At 36.7% G+C, this 12,539-nt stretch overlaps 1 protein-coding gene and 1 non-coding gene across 5 annotated transcripts in view; both read left to right on the top strand.

Annotated features, from left to right (window-relative positions):
* LOC136835468 (monocarboxylate transporter 9-like) overlaps window positions 1–12,539 on the top strand; it is a 196,652-nt gene that overhangs the window by 125,629 nt on the left and 58,484 nt on the right. The window lies entirely within an intron of this gene.
* Window positions 2,001–2,084, top strand: TRNAL-UAA (transfer RNA leucine (anticodon UAA)). The gene has a single exon. It is a non-coding gene; the product is annotated as a tRNA-Leu (tRNA).

Here is a 12,539-nt window from a genome sequence, read left to right as displayed (position 1 = left end):
ATATATATATATATATATATATATATATATATATTATATATATATATATATATATATATATATATATATATGTTTGTATATATGTGTGTATGTATTTACGCATGTATTTTTTTATATATGCGTGATTCTTTTAGAACTTGTGAGAGGAAATGAACATGCTTATATGAGTCTACAAAATTATGTTTATTCATACAGAAAAAAAGGGAAGGTAAACATAAAAGACAGTTAAGAATAATTATATAAAATCATTCACAATCAGCAATTAAAGCCTAATTAGTCGCTATAGATTAGTAAATAACAGCTAAAAGTATATAAGCAAGGGAAAGGAACGCGTGGATGAGTGTACCCTCCAAGAGAGAAACTTCTGCCTTAGTCTATAAAAGGATGTAGTTTAGTAGCCATGTCGCAGAGCAGTTTCCGAGAAAATTGGCTAAATTTTCTTCCCCGGGCTTAATGAAATGACGACCGGAATGCGATAAATTGCGACATAGAGGAAGTTCCGCTGTCCCATTTGCCCCCTAGACTTTTGTGTGTTGGTACTTTATACATTTTGTTCACTAAGTAGGAGAGTCAGTGCTGGTGCCTTGGAGATAAAAGATACTTGCCAGGATTATTTTTTTTAAGAAGTGACATTCGCTGTGTTTCGTGGCAAACGTGCCGTTTAGTATTTCATTTTTTTCTTTTTCTTATTCTTACGGCTCAGATGTGACTAAATTTTGATGAAATAACTTTTTAGTGTTAACTGACATATCGATAGTAGCTAATGATAAAAAATAGCATCGGGGTTTGCTATACACATCTGAATAATAGCCTTCAGGTTAACCCGTTTATTATTTATTTTTATCTTCATTCCCAGAAACTTGGTATTTGAAGCACTGTCATATACTGTGTATATATATATATATATATATATATATATATATATATATATATATATATATGTATATATATGTGTATGTGTGTGTGTGTGTTTAGCGTTTATTGTTATAAAAATCCACTTCACATTTGCTCTGCACCAAGTTCCCGTTCCCTCTCGTTGTATAGAATATCCTAAAATCCATTTTCAGTCTGTCGTCTTTTTAAGTTTTATTGGCAGCAAAAACGTTGCTTATTCGCCCAAAGAAACGTCATGACCCCATCTGTTGCAGTCTTTCTTATCCTCTGCGAGAGGACTAATGACGTCCCAAGTCTGTTGGAGAATTTTTTCTTTTTCCTAAATAGAATTTTCATTTTTACAAGTTTTCTTATGGACTGACTAATGAATCAAAGGGAGATCCAAATTGCCGTAAACATAGAAAGTTTATTATTGTTTTTTTTTTATTTCTGCGGAGAGTTTTCTTAGGGCACAAAACACTAAAGTAAATGAAAGACGCTCTCTCTCTCTCTCTCTCTCTCTCTCTCTCTCTCTCTCTCTCTCTCTCTCTTCTCATTGAGCGTTAAGATAAGTTAATGAAGTACATGTTATATATCCCCTCGTTCCTTCTCGCTTAAGGATTACTCTCGAATTGCATTAAAAGGCAGCAAGTTAAATCCGGGAGAAGTTACCGCTTTTGATCGGTAACCATTGCTACGGGAATTCGGGGGCTGGGGGTTGAATAGGGGGAAGGGAGCTTGGTTCCCCTCCCATTCCTTAAATTTCACCAAGTAGATGTAGTCAAGTAATAAAAATCAAAGTAGAGAAAATGATATTTTACAATTTGTAATCACCAAATAATACAAAAAGGTTAAGTAATTGATAACCACTTGCAACATGTCAACATATCTTCATACAAATAATGACTAAGGAGTTTGTGTGAAGGCCGGGTTTTGCTTCCCAACCCCCAACCCCTATCCCCCCTTCCGACTGAAATCCTGGCTACGCCCATGTAAGTATCCGTCGTCGTAATTTTACAAAGCTTCGTTTGGAGCGTTTGTGTTGTGGCTAAAACCTTCTGGCAGCGTTTGTGACATCAAAAATTGGCAGCAGCTTGAGTACGTAATGTAGTAACCGTACTGCATAGGTCAGGTTGGCCGAGCGGTCTAAGGCGTCAGATTTAAGCTCTGATACTCGTATGAGTGCGTGGGTTCGAACCCCACACCTGACAGAGTTTTGCATCATCAAAATCCTTCATTTCTGATTTGTGTAGTCACTGAAAGTAGCAGTGCCGCTATTTGCGTAACTTGGACACTTCGGGTGGAGTCTGTAGATGATTGGCACCATGAGCATACGATAAATATAACCGATATCTTCATCTTTCTGGTGCAAGGGTGTTGATAACCAAAGTCGTTGCTACGCCAGTATACATAAACTGATCATTAGGCCGTTATGCTCTGCACTAGATTCAGAGGCATTGTGTTCCATAGCCTTGGGTCTTATTTTCCACAGTTTTCTCTCGTAATTACTTTTTTAATGCTCACGTATATATGTTAGCCAGTTATATATACTTATGTTAGTTTTAATTGTATTTGCTTTTACTGCTTCCCTTTCTTTGTGTTGATATTTTCTGATTTCATGTTAGGCCATTCTCCCGTTGAAACTTGATAGACAAATGGACGCCTTTTTGGCTTGTTAATTAAGTAAAAGTAGAATTAATTACATCGAATAATTTATCGGATTAATAAGAAGTCGCGATGGCCATCTCGTGGCCACTTCGAGGATCGAATCAAAGTGTTTACTGAAATGGTATTAGTTTGCAAATTTGTTATTTTAGCGATTGTTACTCGTACATGAAAAGTTTTAATTTCTTTTTATGAGGCATTAAAACTCATAATTAGAATGCAGTCTATCAAGTTATAACTAAAATGCAGTTTATCAGGTTAAATACGGTATTTTTATAGCCTGTGATGCATATTATTATTAAGGTTATTTTTAGCATTAATTTCAGTAAAAGCTGACTTCCATAACAAGAACTGGCCCCAGCGAACCGCAAGCTCAGCATTCATTCATACCGTCATTATAATTGGGCATCATTTTTAATCCACAACTTTTAAATAATTTCAGACTCTTCCATAGACAAAACAGCAACAACAAATTGGCCATCTATTTTTTTATCCAATAATCAAATAATTTCTTCTCCTTCTCCACTTCGGTTATGCTAATAATAGCAACAGCACTAGTATCTTTTGAACTGCACTTATCATACATATGTTTTCCTGACAATTTTTATCATAAACTTCCACTTGTCTTTCCAACTCAGCCAAATACACTTCTTTTCCAAGATGTTTGCAAAGGTTGTGCTGCCTCTCTCGCTCTCATGCGTTAAGATATATTCCTTTTCTCTTCTCTTCCTGTCATCTTCCGCACAATTTACACCGAAGCACCCATACGAAATAACCTGTCCATTCCTCTGTCATTGGTCTTAGTTTATTGCGTCATGGTGTCGGCTTCTATTGACTTTCACCATCTTGGTATTTGTTAACATTTTCATACGTTTTGCCGTGTTGTTTTTACCATTTATTGCATCTGTGAACATTAGCTCTGCAATGCACCTTGAATTCACATTTTTATAGCCCATAAACTTTCTTAATTATGCTATGCTCTTTTGCATAATTCTCTCATCTCTGACTTTATAACTATTGCTGCCACTGCATTGACTCCATCGAGCATCACTGCTCACGGTGTGCATACAACTATGCCGTTTCACATTACTGTTCTCCTCCATGGCCATAGTCCCTCCATCCCCTCCAAAAAAAAAAATATGAAGCATGCGGAAGTACACAGCATCTCTGAAATGTTTAAAAACTCACATGAATGACTCACTCCAGCAATTTACAGTGAATTCTAATACCCAGATTAGAACAGTGTTCACACTTTCCTTTCCCAAGACACTGCTTTGCAGCTCAAAACTTCTGTTATAACTTCACTTCAGGTCTTTGCACTTTTCTTCCATATTCTTCATTCTTTTTGTTTCTGCAGTAAATATGTTTCTTAAATGTTTGGTAAATTCAAATTATTTCCAATTTACATTAGGTCCTTTTACATTTGGTACTGGCTTTTAGTTTTTCTTTTCCCCTTTTTCTGCTGTATATATGAATTGCATAAACGTATGGTACTCTCGCAATAATTTCCACTTTGGGCATTACTTAAGGTTCTGTGCAGCGTTCCATGGGCCCCTAGATAGAACCCCTTCCATTCCATAAAATGAACCTCCGTTGATATTCTCTTCCTTCCGTCTTACCTTCCACCCTCTCCTAATAATAGTTTCACAGTGCATCTGCGAAGGTTTCCTCCTGTTACACCTTTAAAACCATTTTCTCTTAATTTCCCTTTCAGCGCTGAATGACCTCATAGGTCCCAGCGCTTGGCCTTTAGCCTAAATTTTATATTATATTCCATTTATATTCCACAATAATTTCCATTTAAAACTTTACAGAAGGAGCGTTGTTATATTCCTGTAATTCATACACAAATTAAGAAATTAAGAACTTATTGTTACATCAAATAGTGAACGATAAAGGAAAAGACAGTTCTCATTTTATATTACTTGTATCTGTAGTTATTATATACAACTCACTTCAAAGCAAGGCAACCTGGTCATGTACCACTTTACCTACAAAAAGGTCAAATTCTACTTTATGTTCGCGTATATTTTTATGCTCATTTCTCGGAAGGCTGTGTGAGGCAAGTAAAGAATTAAAAGTTCCACGGGAATATTTCCAGTGTACAGACTGCGATGGCCCATGAGCTGATGAAAACCAGCCAAGGTTGAAACTGGAGACAAAACATTGTGCTGTACTAAAGGTGAAATGTTACTGGCGTATACACATATAGAAGATGGGCCTTTTTTTTTTCTTAGTTTTCTGTAAAAGAAAACTATTGTGCCGGCTTTGTCTGTCCGTCTGCACTTTCTTCTGTCCGCACATTTTTCTGTCCGCCCTCAGATCTTAAAAACTACCGAGGCTAGAGGGCTGCAAATTGGTATGTTTATCATCCACCCTTCAATCACCAAACATACCAAATTTCAGCCCTCTAGCCTTAGTAGTTTTTATTTTATTTAAGGTTAAAGTTAGCCATAATCGTTCTTCTGGCAACGGTATAGGATAAGCCACCACCGGGCCTTGGTTAAAGATTCATGGGCTCGATTGCGCCGAAAAAACTTCGGCACATATTTTACTTGTTTTCTTTAAGAATTGCTGATAGGTCAGCGAAAAAGAACTGGTTAAAAACATTAAACAAGAAAATTTATTCTGTTTATTTACAAGAATAGCTCCTTAACACAAAAATGATCTCTGATGAATTGGGAAATTTAATATTATTTTATGAGGTAATTCTGTTGTCTTTCTGATAACTTGATGTCCCTATGTATGTCAGGAAGCATGTTGTCTTAACGTTCGAATTTCTCCCAGTTATATTGGATTCCATTTTACTTATAATATCGAATATTTGATTCCATTTTACTTGTAATATCCAATGTTTGATTCCATTTAACTTGTAATATCCAATATTTGATTCCATTTTACTTGTAATATCGAATATTTGATTCCATTTTACTTGTAATATCCAATATTTGATTCCATTTTACTTGTAATATCGAATATTTGATTCCATTTTACTTGTAATATTGAATATTTGATTCCATTTTACTTGTAATATCGAATAATTGAGTCCATTTTACTTGTAATATCGAGTATTTGATTCCATTTTACTTGTAATATTGAATATTTGATTCCATCTTACTTGTAATACCGAGGTTTTGTGCCACAAACGATGGTTTGGACGGGTTAACTTAAGTATCTGGCTGGCACTGGGAACGTAAGGACCCCGTCCTTTGTTCTTGAAGGTTCTGATTTTCAGGAGCAAAGGCCAAATGGGAGTCTGGCCCTAATGCTCTTTTCTAGCCCAGGCCTGAAGAAAACAAGAAACAAGAGAAGACAGGAAGAAAGGTGAGCATTAACTACGCAGGAAACGATAGACATAACCTGGAAAGTTTTGAGGGTCGGGGATAATAGAAGCAGGAAGAGAATTCCAAAACTTGGTAGCAGAGAGAAAGGACAGTCACTGAAGTAGGCATTCCGAGGGCTACCCATTTCCACTAAGTATTTATGGGAAGATATGACCTTAGAAAACCCACATGCTGTTGCTTGTACAGGCTTAGATACTTCTGTGTTCATATCACGAAATTTTCCTGTCCATCTGAAATTCTTCCCCATCTTCCGTGTCCCCTGATTCTTACATTTATCCCATATTTGAGAGAATTTCTGTCACTTCCTTCATGATTGGGCTGTTTTAATTTTTCTTTCCACTTCCTCCTCAGTTTACCTTTCGACTGGGGTGAGATGCCGGTACCGTCAGCCTTTGGAAGGGTCGAAGAAAATATTCATAAAGGACGAATGGGGAAAAAATGATCCTTGTAAGTGAGAAAAATAGCAGCGAGGGATATATGGGAAAAATTCATAATGATGTGTTTGCCTTAATGGTGGATTGATTAAATGCAACATTAGCAAAAAATATTCATTTCTGATTTAAGGCAGAGTTTCGATTTCTCTGACTGAAAGATGTGTGGATATTTGAGCATATTTCCCCTTATTCCCCCCTTGGCTGAAGAATGCCATAAACTCTAGCAGCTAATGGTTTAATAAATATTTAGGTTACAATGCTTATATGTTCCAGCAAATACGAACAAGTACTCATTCGCATTTATAAATTTCACGTCTTGCTCCGTTGTGTATTTGCTTGACGCTCGAAAAAGAACTCGAGCGTCGTTCACTTTAAAGCTTTAGCTTCTCACTGGCACCGAAATCCACGTAGATTTGTCTGAATAACAGAAGCCTTGAGCTGTGCTTCTCTGCTTCTCTGTTTTCGGGATCCTAAAAAAAAAAAAGTCTAGACAAACGCCTTTCATTTCTCGAGTAGACATTTCGTCCTTTCGTCTTTGGGGAATTCTTAGGATTTGTTTTGCCATGATTGACTGGATGTTGGATACAGAATTTCACCTTGCTTTCGATGACCATGGTCGTTGTGACACCAAATTTAATTAAAAAATAAAAATCAGTAACTTCTATGGAAAGACATAAAATATCTACAAGTAGCACTACATTCAAAGGTCTCGTTCCAGTGAGTGGAAGCTAAATATAACAGCGTATAATGCTGTATGAAACTCTCAGCGACGGCCCATGAAACTCTCAGCCGCGCCCCATCAAACTTTCAGCTACGATCCGGTGGCGGTCTGTGTTGTTGGCACCTTTAGCGGTGCCAGACCCACGATCATCGCTAACTTTAACCTAAAGTAAGATAAAAACTACTGAGGCTAGAGAGCTGCAGTTTGGTAAGTGTGATGATTGGGGAGTGGATGATCAACATACCAATTTGCAGCCCTCTAGTCTCAGTAGTTTTTAACATCTGAGGGCGGACAGAAAAAGTGCGGACGGACAGACAATTAGCCTTCTCAATAGTTTTCTTGTACAGAAAACTAATAATCATTTAACAGTCACACTGTACATGTGAAATAGGTAGGTTTCACTGATACTGTGACAAAAAAAATAATACAGTAGGTTGACTACGTGAAAGTAGTGTTTGCTGGAATATTAGATCATGTGGGTTACATGGATGGCCAACCATGGGTGAAAGTGGTACAGACACTTATATATGAATATGAGAGGTTGAAAAGCTTGGTGTCTAGTATTATTTTCTGCTCGAACTTGAGTTTATTTGTATTTAAATATTCTTTGGAAACTTAAATTTCAAGTCAATGGCCCCTGTAGGCTTGTTCCATATGAATGGGGATTTATCTTCTGAATAATAATAATAATAATAATAATAATAATAATAATAATAATAATAATAATAATAATAATATAGAATCTGATAATCACATTCAGGTACAGACCCGGAAACTAAAAGGATAATGAGGTAGGAGCTTTTCCTTACCAGTTGGGATTCGAACCCACACACATCAAAAGACTCAAGCAACCTTAACCCATCATCCTGTCTATCGTTCATAATGTTTGATCACAGAGGGATGTTTGAGAAATAAGATTAAATGCTTATGCTGCCCTATCTAGTAATTTGTTAATTACCCTTTTTAGTGTCGTCAGTGACGTATTGTTATACTGTATTTGTACTTATTCTTTTTTTTTTTTTATTTCGTGTGTTCCAATGCTTTAAGGACATCTATATTTTTAGCAACATTTAGATTTTGAAAGGATAATTTTGCTTGCCTTCGGACAAGCAAAACATGCAAATGGAATCAAAGTTGAGCAGTGTTGGGTAGAAATTATGACGACATAAGAATGACGGGCTAATGGACTTAATTTTACTCTGGGCAGGTAATTTCATACGGATAAAAATGTAGCACGCGTAAATTAGATAGTAACTCTGTTAAAAATTCTCTACACACACAAAGGAGAGAGAGAGAGAGAGAGACAGATGAGCTAGGTGTGCACGCCTGTGTGACGGGCGTGTGGCGGGATTTCTACTTAAATTACTACAATGATAAGGGTGTAGTCTTCGTCATTGTGTATGGATAATAACTTCCAAAGTTACGTTACCGTAACGCCTGGAATTACGTTACAGAATCCCTTGCCCTATACTCTCTCTCTCTCTCTCTCTCTCTCTCTCTCTCTCTCTCTCTCTCTCTCTCTCTCTGAGAAAGAAATTTATACCGCTCGTGGCCGAAGTCCTCAAGTTTTTCCATTTGCTTGTAACTCCTCCCAGTGTAGTAAAAAATGACTTATCATTTTCATTGCATGCATTTCAAGCTATAATTAAATTTCTTATCGTTTTTCTGGGTTAGAATGGAGAGAGAGAGAGAGAGAGAGAGAGAGAGAGAGAGAGTCACTGGAGCTTTAACGTTCCTTTTTGAAAACTTCATTCAAATGACCTTTATGAATATTCCTAGAGAGATGCTGACTAGATTAGCCGGAATGGTCAATTAGAAAACACGGCTTTGATTGCTGGTGTAAATTCGATTATTGGGACGCAGCTCAAGGCCGCTACGTCCCATGTTTCCGGCAGGATACTCGACTTTTTATTCAGCTCAGGAGACCGTTTTAAAAGTTTGTTGACCGTGAGCTTGTATTTCCGATGTTGGAGGGTTGATATTTGGTGATGTTATGAAAAAAAAAATAGACCAGAATGTGGTGGTGAGGTTTCACAACTAGTCCGTGAAACCGGTGGTGAACACCCATGGGGAAAAAATGAAATCCTGAACAAGCTGTGAAAGGTAGAATTTGATTGACTTAACACCAGAGTTTTGAATATGATCGTATTACAGTAATTGCTTTGGCCTGCTTGATTGGCAACGCCGTCACCTGCTTGTTTTATGAAGAGAATTAAGAATTTTATGAGTAATGAAGACTTTCGGCTGCGGAAATTTTAGAAAGCAAAAAAAAAAAATTGAATTTAATAACTCCAAAATCTTGATTTCCTTGATGCATGTGAAGATTTTTGTGGGGGTGGGAGTGCGGGGAATGGGGCTACAAACATAAGCAATCATGATGTTCTCTCTCTCTCTCTCTCTCTCTGTTTTAAATTTTACGAAGGCAAGGTAATAAACCTGTGCTATATTAGGCATTTAATGCTTTTTTCAGGTAATGTAGAAGAGGATTTCAAGGTGAATCTGCCTGGAATTTGCCAGTACAAAAACTTTTATGCTTTCAAGGCCATGATGCTGTTTAATTTATGTTATGGGGCTGTCATTTTGTTTTATTTTTTTAGTTAATTAATTCCTTCAGATTAGGATTACTAGTTTTAAAATGAGTGTTTTAAGATTTTCACTATTATTCAAGGACTGAAAGAAAATAACTTGTCCACGTCCAAATTATCTGTTTGGAGGCCACCATTCCAAATCTGTAGCCGGTTTCATATGTATGTAGAATTTTTCCGCTCTCTATCCGGATATGAGGGGAAACATGGCCTCCCCGTTCAAATTTCTGGTTGGAGGCCAACACATTTATCAGAGCGTGGACACGAACGAAAGGCTACTGAGCGTATCCATCACTGATATTTCAAAACGCAAATCGTTTGATAAGATATTCTACCATCATTCTTCAAAAATTGCAAAAAAAAAAAAGAAGTTTTATATACCTCAGAGCATTTGGTGATATGGAAAAATAAAGAACGATGGGCTCCAGATTCTTTGTATGCTTTATAATATGCCACAGGAAGTGGTCACTCACGTTCTGTTATGGTTTACTAATCAAATGGAACCTCGAAATGTTCATTCAGGGTTGATAAGGCTGGGATCATGTAGCATGTGATGGTAAGAATTTGAATAATCTGTAGCGATTTTCTTTCATATTGGTTTAAAAGATAGGATAAAGGTGGGTTAATATTTGACCTCCTAAAGTAAGTTACTTCCAGAGTGTAAGACGCCTTTTTTCCATAACAACCACAAAATTAAGTCCCGAAAATTGGAATAAATCAATGTTTTTTTTTTTTTTTTACACCATTTTCGGCTAAAAACTGGCGATAGAGTCAACGAGGCAGATTGATTTTGAGTCTGATCTCTACTGCCCATGACGTTATGGTAGTGGATCGGTGACAGAGCAGTACAGCAGTTTGCTTAGAAATAAGAACATGGGGACGATGTCTCCCGTAGGGGGTTAGTGCCCTCAGTGCACCTCACGCAGTACACTGTAGGTATTAGTTAAGGGTCTTTGCAGTGTCCCTTCGGCCCCAAGCTGCAACCCCTTTCATTTCTTGTACTGTACCTCCTTTTATGTTTTCTTTCTTCCATCTTCCTTTCCACCCTATCTTAACAGTTGTTTCGTAGTGCAGCTACGAGGTTTTCCTCCCGTTACACCTTTGAGACCTTCTGTACTCTCAATTTCCCTTTCAGTGCTGAACGACATCATAGGTCCTATAGCGCTTGGTCTTTGGCCTAAATTTTTTATCCATTCCATTTCATGCGGACGATTTCCATCTCGATTGATCATCTTCGAACTACGGACAGAATAGAGCGCTTCAAAGGAACCCTCAATAACTCATGTGGCTTCTTAATCCAGCCTAGATCTCTCTCTCTCTCTCTCTCTCTCTCTCTCTCTCTCTCTCTCTCTCTCTCTCTCTCTCTCTCTCTCTCTCTCGCTTACAAAATCCCTTTCGACATAAATCCAGATTAGTACGCCATGCATAGTCAGGATGAATTTCAGTTATTTTTTTGCTTTTTAATTTTGTCTGCTGAGTGTGATACACTTCAAGCCTACAGAAGACTGTTTAGTCTTCGCCCAGAATAAGTCCTACATTAATTTTATAGTTTTCTTTCTAAATAAAATGAAAATGCCTCATGTTATATAAGATCCACGTTATCCATGCCTTCTCTTATCCATATGGGCTGCATATAAAGAAAAGAAGATGGCTTTACTTCTTTCCGATATTTTTGACACAACTTGCGCTGGAATAATCAAAGTTTTGTAATTCTGCATCAGCTTTTCGAAAAAGTGAAGTCAACTTGAAATTTCCTTTCGCTCTCCCTTTTGGAATATACCTTGCTCTCAACTCGAGTTAGCTGAGACTGTATAGTTATTTTCATTTCCATTTTTTTTACAAAAATTCGAGTGCACTGGTACATGTTTGTCTGCGTGAACATACCGTGTGAATATAAACACGTACATTTACTAACATACGCACATGAAAGCACATACACTGTACACACACACATACACACACACACAAACACACACACACACACACATATATATATATATATATATATATATATATATATATATATATATATATATATATATATATATTATTTTATATATATAATTCTGAATTTGTGTATCGGTTGTAGAAAAAGAATTATCACAAAAGTTTTAGCACTGACTTTATAGTGTTAGTAGCAAGGTGAACGTCTACCCATACTTGTAAAAATATAAAAGGTAATGCAAGGAGATTCTTTCTGATTGACTGTCTTGAGATCCATATTAACAAATAAACATTTGAACGTAAATGGATTGAAGAACACAGAGCACCAGATGGAACATGACCACTATGCTTCTGTTGAGAAGAATCGAAGAGTCTGGTTGCAGGAAACATGCAATTACAAACGTCATGTTATTGTGGGATATGATATTTTAATAAAGAAAAAAGTAATTTGAAACACCATTCTGGTGCATTAAAGGCCTAGAAAAATTGAGATCAAGTGCCAAAACCAGAAATGAAAGTGTATTATCGCCCACTGCATAAAAAAATTTTTCTCAAACATTCATACGTAAAATTTTTATTGCCAATACCCACTCATATAATTGTTTTTTAAGCACCAGGTCTGTTGTTATTCGGTAGTAAAATATTGACAATAGATTTTTAAGCATCAAGTCTGCTTTTTTGTTCGGCGATAAAATATTGACAATTAACCGTACTCTCATTTTATATATAAAAAAAAGTGGGATGAACAAAAACGCCATTTCATTTCCTAATGGCCATACTTTTATTTCGCAGATACACGTGAAGCTTGGGAGTTTTCCATTAGTGTTGTGACCTAAATTTTTTCCCACGTTCGTTTGGATGTTCGTTTATATCTTTGCTGACTTTTCCAGCGCCATTTCTATGCTCAAGAATTGATATTAAACGTTCATGATTGCAATGGAGGGGGAAACTACCCCAGCTTCATGAGTGCGTC

The sequence above is a fragment of the Macrobrachium rosenbergii genome, chromosome 55 (assembly GCF_040412425.1).
Source record: "Macrobrachium rosenbergii isolate ZJJX-2024 chromosome 55, ASM4041242v1, whole genome shotgun sequence".
In the NCBI taxonomy this organism is placed as follows: domain Eukaryota; kingdom Metazoa; phylum Arthropoda; class Malacostraca; order Decapoda; family Palaemonidae; genus Macrobrachium; species Macrobrachium rosenbergii.
Note: the sequence above shows the minus strand (reverse complement) of the source record. Positions and strands in the feature narration are given on the sequence as shown.